The 17,222-nt window shown below is 42.3% G+C and overlaps 1 protein-coding gene across 28 annotated transcripts in view; it reads right to left on the bottom strand.

Moving 5' to 3' along the window:
* LOC129866832 (protein-methionine sulfoxide oxidase mical3a-like) overlaps positions 1–17,222 on the bottom strand; it is a 121,077-nt gene that overhangs the window by 80,948 nt on the left and 22,907 nt on the right. For 26 of the 28 annotated variants that reach the window (XM_055939792.1, XM_055939791.1, XM_055939781.1 and 23 more), the window contains one exon: positions 13,273–13,538. The exons of 1 other annotated variant lie outside the window; for it this stretch is intronic. The gene's annotated coding sequence lies outside the window, so the exon portion shown is untranslated. Of the gene's footprint in view, positions 1–8,260; positions 8,505–13,272; positions 13,539–17,222 lie in introns of those variants that run through there. One more of the 28 variants, XM_055939770.1, reaches the window with a different exon arrangement.

Raw genomic sequence — 17,222 nt, forward strand, 5'->3', positions numbered from 1 at the left:
AGGACGAGACGTAGTCCAATGTAATAGGCCTATTGTCAACCATCACATTACCTCAAATCCTTTTGGGCTAAATTCCAGCTAAACTTGGAGGACAGTTAGGCCTAACTACTTACAAAAAATGCACTTCTGACAAAGAGCTACAAAAGTAATAAGTAGCCGTATTAGACTGAAAGGTAATTTTGTCAAACTTGTGAGGCTCTCCATGCTTATTAGTTGCTAATTCAACGCGCATTATTTGTTGCTACTTCACTCAATCCCTTTTAAAAGTCTCCCTTTCTAACTGTTTTACAGTCCCTGAGACCAACTAGAAATGTTTCTTTGGCAAAATATTTACAGATTTTCATAAAAACAGAATCTGTTCTCATTTCTGCATCACCAAATTTTGCACGAGGCAAAAGAGTAAGCTAGGGGCAGCAGGTACCGAAAGGTTGCTGGGTTGAATCCCCAAGCTGACAAGGTAAAAATCTGTAATTTGTAAAACACGTAATCTGTCCTTCTGCTCCTGAGCAAGGCAGTTCCCCGGGCCCCCGATGATGTGGATGTTGATTAAGGCAGCCTTCCGCACCTCTCTGATTCAGAGGGGTTGGGTTAAATGCAGAATACACATTTCAGTTGAATGCATTCAGTAGTAAAACTAACTAGGTACCTCCCTCTTGAGATTTTAGTATGGTTAGCTGACTAGTCTTTTTTTGATTTTGTATTACCATGCAGACAAAACTCAACCGCGCACACCACTAGGCAGCATGCTCTTGGATTGAAACAAAATACAGGAAGTCTAATAGTTTGTTATCACCATCTGCTCTAATTGGCTCACAAAACAGTTATTCAAGAAGATCTAAATGCATCTTCCCATGAAACTGATTGAGATCAAATGATTGGCATATCATTCACGTTTGACAGTGATGATGGCTCCCTCAAAAAACGTAGGCTACACTGTCCCGCAAAATCATCCGGTTGTCCCAAATTTGGGTGTTTTAAATGTGGTTACCTTATCATGGCCAGTAGTGTAGTGACTAGCATTTACTGCTCAGGCCTTTAACATGTCTGTCCCCTGCCACACACATTCCCAGAGCACAAGCCATAATCCTGCAGCCTACAGTACAGTGCAGTACACACACACACACACACTTTAACCCCACTGCATGAGTGGAATTATGAGCAGCTCAGAGGGTACACCATCAGTGGACCTATGGTCCATCATAGAATGACCAGACAGACAGAGAGAGGTTGGCCCCAACAGCCCTCTGCCCACAGGGCCCTCGACCTATGGAACTGTTGACCCCCCCACCCGTAGGAGCATATACCCACGTGGGTGATTGGACGATGAACTGAGGTCCACACTCCAGTCCAGTTGGTAGTGGTAATGCACCTTAAAGTTGCTTGCCAACCAGCATATAAAGTCCAAAGAAGAAGAACCCTGAAGGAGGAGAGATTACTACAAACTAACTCGGTTTACCCTTTTATCTGTGGATGAATTGTCAGAGTAGAGGACCTTGTGCATTTCAGGTAAAATAACAACCCAATGTTTATATCCCAAGACAAATTAGGTAGCAACAGCAAGCTAGCTAGCTAAATTGCCATGAATGTTTAATGCTTTTCGACCTGTACCCAAATTAATATAGTTGGTGCAGGGTTCGTTTTGATATTTCAACCTGCATGTCCTGATCTCATCTGGTGTGGATGGACAAAAATCAACATGCGCACTCTCGCCCGGTTTAGTCAGCATGTAAGAGACGCTGCTGCCAACTCTAAACACCCAGGGCCATAGGAAGAAATGCTTTCCCTGTGTGAATGAAGCAGCGCTGCTGTCGATTAATTCAGTGGGAAGGTAACCAGACCCCTGCACCATGCAGAGCCGTGAAACACGCTGATAGCTTCACCTGAAAGCATGGAAAAAAGATTCCTCCTGAATTACACTTTAATCCCAAACAGATTTTACGTGCTGCAGGGGCAAGTTAAATTAACGCTTGGCCAGACGTCGTGTGAAGAAGCCAGCCTGTGAAAAGTGGGTTCTTTGGTTCCTCTGTTTCTCATCTGTGAATATCACTCAGTTTTGGGGTGTTTTTGTACATCTGCATTAAGTAGATTTCAAGTATCTGAACTGCATATGGTTAAAGGGATTTGACTTGAGCAAGTGCTCCTCCAGTAGAGAGTTTTAGATATCGAATGTAGCCACGCAATGTGAGGTGAATTTACATAGGCCATGTAGTCTTGACAGCTGTCACAGTGGCTTGGAAGACAGCACATGCAGCTTTGCACCTGAAGAACATAATCCAGATTGGGGGGGGGGGGGAAGGATAATTTTTCGACCTACAAAACAACGCCTAACTCCTAATACATCTGTGGATTCCCACTCATTGCCTCACATGCTTGTGGGCCTTCTCCTATTACCATCTCTCTCTCTGCCTGCCCCCTCGCCTGGCAGGCCAGACTACCGTCGCTAAGGAAGTGAGGAACAGGAGGAGGTGGAGTGGGAGGAAGTGCCTCATTGCCTCCCGACCGTGTGCTTTGATGTGCAGCGGGGGGCAGTTGGGGGCGAGGGTGGCAGTGGCCTGGCACTGGGGGAAGGTTATCTGTGAGACACAATATGGTGGGCAGCACACACAACCCTGAGGGGTGGGCCACCATGAGAGCAAGTCTGACATTGTGACAAGCAGGCACAGTTCTGTTAATCTGTTCCATTATGATGTTCTCTCTGGATAAGAAGGTAATGCGGCCAGGGAGCACCTTGACATGCAGAGAGTTAGCGAATGTGAAATATGATGTGGTCTCAAGAGATGGGCTTGAGTTGGGTTGGGGTGTTGTGGGAGAAAGAGTTGCACATGTTTGCAGTATAGCCTGTTATCGATAAAGCACAGTGGCCTTATCAACTATTAACTTACAACAAAGAGGAACATTTTAAAATACAGTTAACAGAGAAAAAGTGTTGGATGCCTGTGACCTGAACGCTAGAGTCAGCATAATCTTGAAGGGGAAATCAGCTGTGTACTACACCCAGGGGTGTCATTGCTCTATGGCCTCAGTGCAGGCATGGTATTTTAATCATGTAGTCGTCAGGGTTTGTGTCGTATAGCCATGGTATAAAAGAAATAATCAACTAGGGGCTCTGTGCGTGCTATGGAAAATAATGAACAACGTGGAAGGTGTGTTCCACGACGCACTAGTGGAGTGGAACTGACATTTCATGGAGTTGAGTTGCATTGTTTTCCAGAAAAAGCATAGAGCCCCTAGTTGATTATCCCTTTCATACCATGGCTATAATTGAACACATTTGCCAGTAGAAATGTGTTCATTTGCCGGCACACATTTTTCCCACATCCATTGAAGTAACTAGCAAGTTTTTACTAGAGACACAGCAGTTGCCACGGTAACCAAACAAACAGACTTGCTAGTTTAGCTAGCAAAACCACCAGTCCTAGCTTGCTATTATGAAAATCGAATTCAGCAATACCAATACCGTTTTCAATTCGACATTTGCTTTCAAAAGCAGCTCAAAGCCAACATGTAAAAATTGACTATAGCCATTGAATTCTACCGTGCAAATATACTCCGAGTTAAAGGGAAATGATTCACAAGTTTGGACATCATACAATAAAAACGAATTGCAGACCCTGGATATTTAAAACAGAGATTCTGCATTTTATTCTCCACACATAATTGTGTTCAATTGTGCAAGCATCCATATAGAGTTCAGAAAAGTATCATGCTTTTGGGCTGAACCCTTAAAACAAAAACATCTGGTCTTAAAATTGTAAAAAGCCCACATTACCTGTATGTCCGGTTTTCATACAGTTCAACAAAAACCACTGCTGCTCCACTGGAAAAGTTCAAGGGTCACTGAAGTGGCTAAATGTAAACAGCTTCATCTGACTAGGGCATGCTTGTCACAGTGACCCAGTCCTGACCCTCAGAGCGCAAAACTGGTACACCCTAAATCACCATATCAAAGCTTGTAGAAACAGCATATGTCCTCAGGCCTATGGCAATTCCACGGTAACAGATTTACAGTTTTTTTTTGCCGAACAAAAACCATTGGTTTCTAAGTTTAACAAACCATACAACTCTGTGCAAAAAGCCTATTTTGAACGGTTTACGCAGAACATTTCCCAAAAACACATTTACTGGCAGAAACGTACAGATGCAAAGTTTGGTAACAGAATTACTGTAAAATCTCCCTCAGTTTTTTTATGCAACCACGTTTTCCAAAAACGTCATATCTACTCCGAATTAAGATTCAAAGATGTCTGCAGAAAGAATGGGGTGTCAGCTATGACCTTGAGTTTGAAAAATATTTATTTTGATTATTGAACTACAGCAGGTGAAGTGGATTTACATCCGGTAACAGAATTACATCATGGGTCCCTGATCTGTACTATACAGAAATGCATAATTATGGATGTGAATATCATTCTCTTCATGGTGATGTATCCTGTACATAAAAAGGTAGAAAAATGCAATATCCTTCTTTTGCATATTTGGGTAATATTCTACACACTGGCTATTATTGTAATGAGCTCTGCCCCCAAACAAGACCACATTTGGTTGGTCCAGACCAAATCTGAAACAACTATAGACAGCACAGTAGAGCACAGCAAAGTACAGTACAGCAGAGTATAGTTCAGTACACTGTACTATACTGTCCAAACTTCTGAAACATAGACATCTATGATTGGTTCAGATTTGGACCGGCCAGTGCGGACTGACCAAATTTCAACCACTTTTCAACATCCATGGACGTTCGCTGTTGGTTGGTGCTCAGTAGGTGAGGATGCTTGTTAGAGTAAAATTGAAAGAGGGTAGGTGGTAGGCATCACGGTAAGAGTCAGTAAGAACCAGGACAGGTGACATTAACTGGACAGAGAAAGGAGAGAGAGGCAGAGAGAGGAGAGAGAGAGAAAGGGGGGGGGGGGGGGGGGGGGTTGTCCAGACGGTTCTCAGTCTTGCTTTGGCATTCAGACGACAGACGGGAAAGAATTCTAATAATTATGAACTGAACATAACAGTATGCCAGTGGAAGAGAGGACCGTAGCAGGTGACCCAACTGTGGTCTGTGCCTTGTATTGATTTCCCAATTTGGTAACAGAATTACAAGTTTTAATCAATTCATAAACACACTTGATATCATTAAATACACTAACTAATTGGTAGGTCTACCTTTACTTGTTACTTCTGTGAACTTTCATTATCCTCCCTCATGAGAAATTACAAAATATCATCAAGATATGTGGGTTTTAAAAAATGGAAATACAAGGTTTCTTAGATTTACAGAAGGTAGAATTTTATTCTTCCTGAAACTAAATATAAAAGATGTTGTCTAAGACCCCTTTTCCATCTGCTTGACCAGAAATCAAAGCCTTTGCTTATTCCTAAAAGGGAAAATCGTTGAACATTTTATATATGCCTTAATTTCTCTAAAATATAGACTTATCTTTCATTTGACATGCTCCTATAAACTTCACATGTTGGTACTCATGGGTCCTTCTACATGGAAATGCAACCCAGCAATTGACCATTAGATTTCACTTTAAATCAGACAATCAACAATGCCTTTGCTGGCGCAGCTTTTACCACATTCTTGATGATATAATGACATTTCTAATTCCAGCTCTTTAATATTTGATGGCACACTTAGATATTTGGTTAAGTTGGCAGGAAGGTAGGAGGATAAGCGCTTCATCGTAAAAGTCCCATAGGTCTGCCTATTTTGATTAAGTGGGGTCCCGTGTAGCTCAGTTGGTAGAGCATGGCGCTTGCAACGCCAGGATTGTGGGTTCGATTCCCACGGGGGGCCAGTACAAAAAAAAAAAAAAAAAAAAAAAAAAAAAAAAAGTATGAATGTATGTACTTGTAAGTCGCTCTGGATAAGAGCGTCTGCTAAATGACTTAAATGTAAATGTAATTAAGTTGAAGTTGCCCTCATAGAACCGATGAAAAAGTTAAATATGACAACAATGACCTTCAGAGGGACATAAAAGGTTTGAAGAATGAGAATAAGTAAACTGCAGTCAATTTATAGATTAGAAAAATAGTCTACACTAACTGGCTATAAGGTGAGATTGTGACTAACCAACTACATGTAAAAAAAAAACTGATAATATGTCCTGTACGTTGCCCTCAATGGGAAGAGCACAATTTTCATTCAAACTTTACAATATTATTGTTTATTGGTACTGGTCTGGTCTGGTACTGGATAGGACTACCTCAGTGTTCCTTGACGTTATCAGTTACTACTGTAATTGCCACATTAACTCCACAGTAGGCTGCTTTTACACGGTATGTCCTTTTCCATGAGTCAAAGGAGATTGTTGGCTCAACACTCTTGGGATAATGGTCGAGAGTGACCTCATTTGGAACACTGGACAGATTTGAAAATGAAAGATCGCCGCTTGCTCAATAAATTCCTGAGGTAGCCGTTACAAAACATAACATCAACCATAACAGTTACTGGCACAGGCATGGGCATCAGACATATCCTTTTAAGGCTAACCAAACACACTAGGCTGGGGGGGTCAAGTTACCATGCTTTTCAGGGGAAATCTGACAGTCACTTCCAGCTGTTTACTTCCTCCTCTACAGGAGTTGACTTTAAACACTTCCTTTCATCTCCCTGGTGTTCCCTTCCATATCCCAGTGAGTCCCTTTCTGTTACCACATAGGTCAGAGGAGCACAGGCACACTCTCTCCCTGGTCATATTAACTAGGGCACACCATAGCAAAATGTTCTGTAACAGAAAACAAAAATTTGCATTTCTTATTAGACAAGTCCAGGTAGTCTCTCCCTGTTGTAGTCCATTTTCTTCCGTTTGGTCCCTAATGAACATGACCCCTGTGTGAAGTGGCATAGTGAGAGCTGAGAGAGGTGATTCTATAATCTAGCTCCAACCAGACTGCAACAGCATCGTCCTTCAAAATCAGCTGGAGAAGCTGAGTCAGCCTGCAGACTTCCTCCTCTGACTGTATCCCGGGTCTCTAGGGAAAGGGACTGCAGATCTAGTAGCACAGACCAGAGGGGCCTGGGTTAGCCCAGACACTTAGCAATGTATTTATCACCTATGAACACTGACCCAAGACCTTTGTTCTGGCCTAGGATGACCAGAGCATACAGTACACAAGTGGCCTGGCTAAATGCAACATAGTGGAATCAAGCAAAAATCTAAATCAATGATGTAGGCTAAATGCAAAGGATTGCTCTGCTAAGAAGGAGTAAGAATCCATTTGTCTACAGAGGAAACGTCTGTCAGGTTGAGACCTTATCACTTAGCCACAGACTGATTTTTGTGTATGTGCTGATGGTCAAATCTGGGTCAGATAGAGTCTTGTACAGTACATTAAGCTAGTATTGCAAAGATCGAGTTACCCAAAACGACATTTGAGAGTCAAACATGGTTTGACAAGGGCACATATTAAATAGAATCTGCTGATTGATATGGTACATTTTGACTGAATTTTCTAACATTGAATGAGGCCGTTCTGTTGTCCTTGTGCAATATTTCCCATTCATTGTGCCTAGGGACTTCAATGCTTTGCAGTCAGTTTCCCTCCTGTCTTGAATAATAACATTTTCCAGTTTTTCAGTGTAACCCTGTCGTTGACCTGCATTTCCATAATCTGCATAAATCAATTTGAGATTCCTAGCTTTGAGCAAGAAAACAAGTTGCATTAGAAGCCAGCCTACATCTCTCCCTCACTATGCTGTGGTCTCAAATAGAAAACGGAGACATACCAACAGCCTGGTCTAGGGGTTATGAGGACAGATGTCATGGTCAACTTTTTTGTCCACTTTCGTATAGCCTATGAATAACTTAGTCTAAACCGTCTACCAGTTACCAATATGAGAAATATTGGGACTGCACTAAAAATGTGTAACCTACTGTGGATATAGGACCAATAATTATCATAGCCAATGCAGAAAGGTCTACCTCATCTCGTGCGTAACTGAGAATGTTTCATGCGAAATTAGACAATGTAACAAGCCGGGTAAAATGTCAACCACTTGCAGTACATGAAACGTCGATTTACATACATAATAGCCAATCATTTATACATTTTAGCTGTATCATGTGTTACAATGTGGCAAACCAACAAAAATCGGCAACTGCTAATGTAAACAACGAGTGAAAATGATATTTTGCAGCCGAATGCACGTCAAGATAGAGGAGAAACAGTTCAGAAAAGGTAGCGGGTGTGAAGGAGTTGATTATTTAAACAATTTAATCACCAAAGCGTGACATTCCGAAACGTTCAGGAGTAGCCTACTTACCTAGCTACTGTTAGCTAGCTAGAATCTCAGAAAATCGGCACTGTTACAAATGATCCGCGAATGCACCTCTTAGCTTTGGTCCATATGTTTATTGAATCCAGCTGTATATCCGGAAGATATCATATTTCGATTATTCTTGCCTTTTCTATATTCTGCCTGGTATGTATGTAGGTACTGTAGCTATGTTTTATGTGGGCTATACCGTAGCTTGGTTGGGCACATTCAACGAGAAGACGCAACTTGAAAACTGACAGAGGGAGAGCGCATAACGATGTTGAGGGGGTGGCATAAACCTTCAACAATAGAAGCGCTTTTCGAAGACAACATATTTGCGCAAGTATTCCAATGACATACATTAAACCATTATATATAAAAACTAGATTGCTGTAATCAAAGGGAATAGTTCTAATTTTGTTATACAACTCTGAATGTCAGAGAACTGCAACGAGAAACCCCTTCAACTGTTCAAAGTGAGACAGTATGTTTTAACTCAGTTTAATCCGATTGGTTTCTTCGAACGTGACGCTAGAGTGGGATGCAGTCAATAGACCAAAACATCAGTAGAGGCAGCCCTTGTGTCATTTTTTCACCTGTCTGTTTGATCGCTAAAATGGCTTGTGACAGCAATATGTGTATGCAGATACCTGCGATGCTGTGAAAGCCTCTAGTGATAATGAGACATTTGTATTTGATAAAAGTGTGCGTGTAGCTGCACATAGGTGCTCCAACAAATTATTATTGTCACCTAGTCTAGAGTCTATCTGATGTGGCAGGGCGAGTTTAACAAGCAGTGAAGCACAAATAACTATAATGGTTTTGGTTATTTAAGGTTAAACTGTAGATGAGAAAAGGCTGAGCGGGCGTAATGCATCTCATCAAACTAAGATTACTGTGTGAGAAAATGATAGGTTTCCCATTTGATCCCACTTGACAAGACATCGCATGAAAAGGCCCAGAGTAGAGAGAGACATTACAGACAAAAATCAACATTGTCACTGTTATACTACTCCTGTTGTTCTATGAATCAAGCATCCAAGAAAATGATGGTGTCAAGGATCCTAACTTGCCCTGCCAGAACAAACACATCAGAGATTCATTACCCTGAAGATCATCAGACCAATAGGCCTCCATACGACCACCATAAACTCACATTGCCTCTTGTACTAATAGCATTGAAGTATCATGACTGTTCCAAGGGAAAGGTCAATGGCATGCCGGTGCTGGCTGGCCCTTAATAAGACACACTTCAGTATCAAAGTGACATGTGTTGCAAATTTACAAATGTTCGCAAAGGATAGGCAAGACCGGGACAGAACAACCGCTCCAAAAAGTGACTTGTTGAGATAAAGCCAAGATAAACGTATCAAAAATAGGCCCTTATCTGTTCTAACGTGAGTGTTCAGGGGGATTGAATGCAGCTGTGAGCCCACCAAAAACAAGAGTGTATTATGCTGGCAGGAAGAGCCCCTGTAACACACACATACAGTGCATTCGGAAAGTATTCAAATCCCTTTCCACATTTTGTTACATTACAGCCTTATTCTAAAATTGATTAAATTGTTTTTTTCCCCTCATTAATCTACACGCAATACCCCATATTTTCAAATCAAAAACAGGTGTTTTTTTTTGCAAATGTATTACATTTTTTAAACTTCAACATCACATTTACGTAAGTATTCAGACCCTTTACTCAGTACTTTGTTGAAGCACCTTTGGCAATTACAGCTTTGAGTCTTCTTGGGTATGATGCTATAAGCTTGGCACACCTGGATTTGCAAAGTTTCTCCCATTATTTTCTGCAGATCCTCTCAAGCTCTGTCAGGTTGGATGGTTAGCGTCGCTGCACAGTTATTTTCAGGTCTCTCCAGAGATGTTAAATCGGGTTCAAGTCAGGGCTCTGGCTGGGCCACTCAAGGACATTCAGAGACTTGTCCCAAAGCCACTCCTGCATTGCCTTGGCTGTGCGCTTAGGGTCTTTGTCCTGTTGGAAGGTGAACCTTCACCCCAGTCTGAGGTCCGGAGCACTCTGGAACAGGTTTTCATCAAATTATCTCTCTGTACTTTGCTCCGTTCCTCTTTTCCTCGATCTTGACTAGACTCCCAGTCCCTACTGCTGAAAAACATCCCCACAGCAAGATGCTGCCGCCACCATGCTTCACCAAAGGGATGGTGCCAGGTTTCCTCCGGACGTGGCGCTTGGCATTCAGGCCAAAGAGTTCAATCTTGGTTTCATCAGACCAGAGAATTTTGTTTCTCATGATCTGAGTGGCTTCCGTCTGGCCACTCTACCATATGGAGATGGTTGTCCTTCTGGAAGGTTCTCCCATCTCCACAGAGGAACTCTGGAGCTCTGTCAGAGTGACCATCAGGTTCTTGGTCACTTCCCTGACCAAGGACCTTCTCCCCCAATTGCTCAGTTTGGCCGGTCGATCAGCTCTAGGAACAGTCTCGGTGGTTCCAAACTTCTTCCATTTAAGAATGATGGCGGCCACTGTGTTCTTCGTGACCTTCAATGCTGCAGACATTTTTTGGTACCCTTCCCCAGATCTGTGCCTCAACACAATCCTGTATTGGAGCTCTACAGACAATTCCTTTGAACTCATGACTTGGTTTTTGCTCTGACATACACTGTCAACTGTGGGACCTTATAGAGACAGGTGTGTGCCTTTCCAAATCATGTCCAATCAATTGAATTTACCACAGGTAGACTCCAATCAGTTGTAGAAACACCTCAAGGATGATCAATGGAAACAGGATACATCTGAGCTCAATTTCGTGTCTCATAGCAAAGGGTCTGAATACTAATGTAAATAAGGTAATACTGTTTTTCATTTTTTATAAATTTGCAAACATTTCTCAAAACTTGTTTTCGCTTTGTCATTATGGGGTATTGTGCGTAGCTTGATGAGGGGAAAAAATTATTTGATCCTTTTCAGAATAACGTAACAAAATGTGGAAAAAGGGAAGGGGTCTAAATACTTTCCGAATGCACTGTATACACACGCACTCGCGCAATTACAAACACATATAATACGTACACACACACTATCAGCTTTCTGCACATTAGAGACCGTGGCTGCTCTCTCTAGGACACAGAAAGGCAGACACTCTCATTGGATGTACTGGATGGCCAAGCTGACTTCCAAACACAGATAGATAAAGGTTCTCTATCTCTGCCACTGATATTGATGCTGCCTGAACTTCCACTTGAAATGTTGACTTGACACGACGTAGCATGTGTGTGAGAGGCTAATTTGTAATTACCTTGCCACTAACCTGGTGGTGTTCTTATGGCATTGACATTTGGGGCGGCAGGTAGCCTAGTGGTTAGAGCTTTGGGCCAGTAACCGAAAGGTTGCTGGGTCGAATCCCTGAGCTGACAAGGTAAAAATCTGTCATTCTACCACTGAACAAGGCAGTTATCCCACTGTTCCCCGGAAGGCCGACATTGTAAATAAGAATTTGTCCTTAACTGACTTGCCTAGTTAAATAAAGGTTCAAATAAATAAAACATCTGTTATTTCATTGGACAGCGGATGTAAGAAATATGTGTTAAGCAGAAAATATGGCCTAGGCTTTAAATTCTGATAACAGTAAAGTAACAGAGAAGAGAGATATGACCAGGTAATTATGCTATAATACACTAAAGGCCTGCTGTATGTCTCAACCACCACCTAAAGTGGTTAAACTGTCACCTCACAAGTAAGCAATAAAAATAGAGAAAAGGGTCAACCAATTTGAATGCCACTGGAAAAAGCATGAAGAAAAATGGCTCTACAAGACCAAAATGCTACCTCCAGGTATTTCTTATCATGCAGATGTACTGTAGGCCTACAGTACAATGGTAGACAGATGGGCTCCTGGGGCTACACAAACTCGCACACTGACTCCGAGTCAAGTGAAAACAGTAGCCAGTTTAGTAACGTTTCCATTAACGTTTAAACTTCCAACCTTTACCACACAGTGAATCAAGGTCCTGTGTAACGGTTCCATATAAAGTCAAGTAAACAGAAAACGCTGTTCTGCCGTATTACATTAGTTGCCATTTACAGAGCTATGATAATTACACAAAATGAGGGAAAACCAGCTTCTAGGAAAAATCCTGCTGTCAAATAAATGAAAGGACTACACTGCAGTTCTGTATTATGTGTAGATTGCATGTTAATAATAATTATATTTTATGGCGATAATGTTATGCCACATTAGCTGTGCATGTTACAAGACTAAAACAACATATTCATTGGCTAGGGTTGAATAGATTTCAAATTGCTGCTCTCACATATCTTAGGTTTAAAACAAATTGCATAATGGACAAATGACCTACACAGTCTAATGACTCATTGACACCAGTGATCCTACCTACAGATCCATGTCACACACTAGTAGTACCTGCTGTGCTCCCCACAGTGAAGGAGAGCGCCTCGTCTCCAGTCTCTTGCCATCATCACAAGGACATTCCACATATTGTGCCTCAGGTTGCCCTAGTTGTATCTGCAGGGTTTTGCTAGTTAAGCAAACCACAAGGTTGCCCAAGAATGTCGACTGACTCCAACTGACTTGAGAGGGAGTGACCTTGCTGGGTGAGGAGCTAATAAAAGAGAGCTACTGAGGTAGAAGAGAGGAGTTGCACAGCCCACTGAGAGGATGACAGTCATTACGAAACATCAGAGAGGATCCACTCAGATCTCCGCAGGTGACATCATTCAGCTGTAACCGCCCCTCATTTTGTTTTGTTTTATGACACCTCTCTTCCACTGAAGATCTGTCCACTACAGACACAGAACATCTGTGAGATCTCACTGACTCCTGCAGACAAAGGACTCTTACGTATGACAGAGTCCCTCACACATTCCACACGTAACAAAGGAAACATGCATGATGTCATCCCTGCAATCTTCAAAAGACATCTACCGGGTAGGACATTGCTCATAATAAAACACATGTTGTCACTCGTGCAGCAAATATACATTCAGCGTGCTGGGTGTGAAGGAGAGAGTGGTGACAGTACTTACAGAGGAAAGGTGCACAGCATAGGTGTCTGGGGTTTGTTCTCTTGCTCTCCCGCCGGCTGTCTATCCTCCCTCCTCTTCTCTTCCCTTCTCACCACAGTAAGATGCTGTCTGGACCAGTGCACATTGTCATGGCAACCTGAAAGAGGGATTCTCACGTGACCTAGTCACCGAGCTCAAGGATTGGCCAGACAGGGGAAAGGGGGCCCCTCCTCTCAGCGGTGAGATCACACGCCCACTGGTTCACAAAGGGAGGGCTCCCGGGCCGCCTGTAAAGAAACACACAATGGGAAGTCTTCAGAAGGGGTGGGGTAACTGGAGCTAATGCACCAAGGCAACAGGGGAGGACTTGACTGACTGATCGGAGAGGTGTCTGTCTCGTATGTCTGCCTGCCTGCCTGTCTCTCCACTACTACTGGGCTAGGCTTTGTAATGGGGTGGGCACAAAATGTACCCCCAATGCTCTTAGCCTGGCAGGATACAGAAATAACACGCATTTAATAAGGCATACCACTGGTCTCATACGTGGCAGCTTGACCTGCTGGCCTTACACAGGCTTTCCTACCAGGAGAGAGGCTATACAGTATATATATATATATATATATATATATATATATATATATATATATATATATATATATATATATATACAGAGAAACCAGATAGATGCACTGCTGTTGTTCAGTCAAATCTACCGTATCTGTAATATTCTACTCTGTGCGCAAATGCAAACACTTGAACAATGTACATTAGATACATGTGAATGGTAAACAATAGATCACATGCTCAGGCAGATGAACACATACACACCCTGACAATGTATAATATACTATCGATTTGACAGAGGCATTGTACAAAAACCAATGTCAGATGATATCCCCCATTACAGAACTCATTGTGTCTACACACTCAGTAGCACAGACCAAGGTTTCTGTTGGAAGTAAGGTAAAATAGTATTGATTGTCCTTTGCTGATAACTCATATCTAACAATAAGTGGTACATTATGCATAATGGTGAGTTTCCTGAATGAGCAGATTACTGCACACTTACTTTCATCAATAGAATACATTTGCCAGAGCCTCAGTTGAAAAGAGTGAAACAAGCAAGAAGCCGAATGGGCCGGCATAGGACAGGCTGCTGAACAGCATAAGTGCCATAATTACATAATGATAAGAACCTGCTTTAGATTTGCTGACGTTTTACAGGCAGGAAAATTGGAGTTGAGGCTTGTGGGGCTTGGACCAAGTGCAGCTAGCAATTGAAGTGCAGTTAGCTGGTGGCTGGGAAGCTGGGAAAGAACATTCATTCCACTGTTCATGGTGGCAACAAAAGAATTTGAAAAGCGGGTCGGGAGTCTTTTTCGCTCCATTTTGGGAAAGAGGGCGTCTTTCTATTTCACTGTCCCTCCAAAGGATGACATATGTGAGCTGTGATCATGGTTCAGGGTACACCCTGATTCACCCAGACCACAGACACTGATGCAAAGACAATGGTCTGTGATTGGTCCAGTTTGCCAAACCCCGGGAGGAGATGTGAAAGTGTTTCTGGGACATACCGGTGAGGTCATTGTGTAGTCTTTGCCACGAACACACTCATTCAGAGCATCTCCATTCTTCGTGAAAGGCACATTCAACACAGAGTTGCTTCCTATCCATTGTATAGTGTAATGGACTTCAATGACCTTCCTTTCTGAAGCTTAAGTTTGACAATCACAACAACAAACACAACCGTTTTCCCAAGAAATCAGGACCACTCCACACAGACATACACAAAACGACCATGCACTACTGCTCGAATAAGGTTCAGCTAAACTTCCCAGGGTTTTCGGTGAACAATTCATTAACTGTCTTGTTATCTCTGATCTGTGTTTGCCGGAGTGAACATACAGTCTTGTGATTGGCTGGCTCTGGCTGGGGTCTTGTTGGGACAGCGGCTGTCACAGCCAATCAGAGAGATTGCTCAAACGCAGCACTCCAGAGTTATGTATTTTCACTTCTAATGCAATACTGTAGCTGGGCAGACAGACTGGTGGAGTGTTAGGCCTACTAATAAAACGTGCTCTCCCTGTAACCAAGGCATCGATTTCTCCAAGGAAACAGACGAGTAATATGAACGTGTAACTCAATATAACATTAATGAAGCATTACTACAGTATACTCTATAATGTTATGTTTTTTTTAAATCATTCGTCACACAAAAGTCTTGTTTTCCATTTAGATTTGCCTGTGTGTTAGGTTATTTTATGGTTTGTTGTCATATAAAGTGGTAACGTTAAAACTGTACGTGGCTTAGTGGAGTAGACTGTAGAGACTATCCCACATGAGACGATTACCTCAGCAGTCGAAGCCCTTAGCCCTTAGTAAGGAGTGGTCCATCCTGTTGGTCACACGCACACACGCACACACACACACAAATCAGTCGCAGCCAAATGCATGAAAATCCATTCATTTTCCACTTATGTTGACTTTTCCAAAGAGACAGAGAAGAGCTTTGATCATCAACATAAAAGAGGGTGTAGAACAAAAGACAGTACAGATGGTTTCCTTCCTTCCTAAAGTCAGAGAGTATCGACTGTACTGTAACTTTTATGGTTGAAATGAACACAATATCAAGTCTATGAATAAAGTGTAACACAAGGACTCTCGATATCAAAAGCCAATTTGATACATTTTAAGTATAGATTGTATGTTTACTGCTACAGTAAACATGGGGGTGGGTTACAGTCCATTAATGTTAGTGTTGTCCAAGTTTATTGGTCTTGGTGTCTATATTTGAAGCATATCATGTTATGAGTACCAGGCATTTGGTAGCAGCTTGCTATCTTGTTTCTGTAACAGAAAGCCTAGTATCCTTTTTATATACTGTATGTGGATAAACCCAGCCTCGATATGACCAGCGTATGCCAGGCCTGCCTCCTTAGCCCTATTGATTTACATATTGGAAGTGAGTAGGGGACTGACGGGCTCTTTAACGTGTGAGTGGGTGCAGGTGGGCTCACATTCCATTCAGGCTCTCAAGAAAAAAGGTCAGTGTGTGTAGATCTACAGTTACCACACTGCCTTTAGCCCTGAGTGAAACACACACACACACACACACACACACACACACACACACACACACACACACACACACACACACACACACACACACACACACACACACACGGTTGACGCCCTTACACAGTATGAGCCCATGCAGCCTTGCCTCAGGGCACAACCAGGCTATCATCCCCACTGTGTACAGTTGAAGTCGGAAGTTTACATACACTTAGGTTGGAGTCATTAAAACTCATTTTTCAACCACTCCACAAATGTCTTGTTAACAAACTATAGTTTTGGCAAGTTGGTTAGGACATCTACTTTGTGCATGACACAAGTCATTTTTCCAACAACTGTTTACAGACAGATTATTTCCCTTATAATTCACTGTATCACAATTCCAGTGGGTCAGAAGTTTACATACACTAAGTTGACTGTGCCTTTAAAACTTGGAAAATTGTCTTTAGATGCTTCTGATAGGCTAATTGACATCATTTGAGTCAATTGGAGGTGTACCTGTGTATGTGTTTCAAGGCCTACCTTCAAACTCAGTGCCTCTTTGCTTGACGTCATGGGAAATCAAAAGAAATCAGCCAAGACATCAGAAAAAAAATTGTAGACCTCCACAAGTCTGGTTCATCCTTGGGAGCAATTTCCAAACGCCTGAAGGTACCACGTTCATCTGTACAAACAATAGTACGCAAGTATAAACACCATGGGACCAGGCAGCCATCATACCGCTCAGGAAGGAGACGGGTCTGTCTCCTAGAGATGAACATACTTTGGTGCGAAAAGTGCAAATCAATCCCAGAACAACAGCAAAGGACCTTGTGAAGATGCTGGAGGAAACAGGTACAAAAGTATCTATATCCACAGTAAAACGAGGCCTATATCGACATAACCTGAAAGGCCGC

Source organism: Salvelinus fontinalis, chromosome 12 (assembly GCF_029448725.1).
Source record: "Salvelinus fontinalis isolate EN_2023a chromosome 12, ASM2944872v1, whole genome shotgun sequence".
NCBI lineage: Eukaryota > Metazoa > Chordata > Actinopteri > Salmoniformes > Salmonidae > Salvelinus > Salvelinus fontinalis.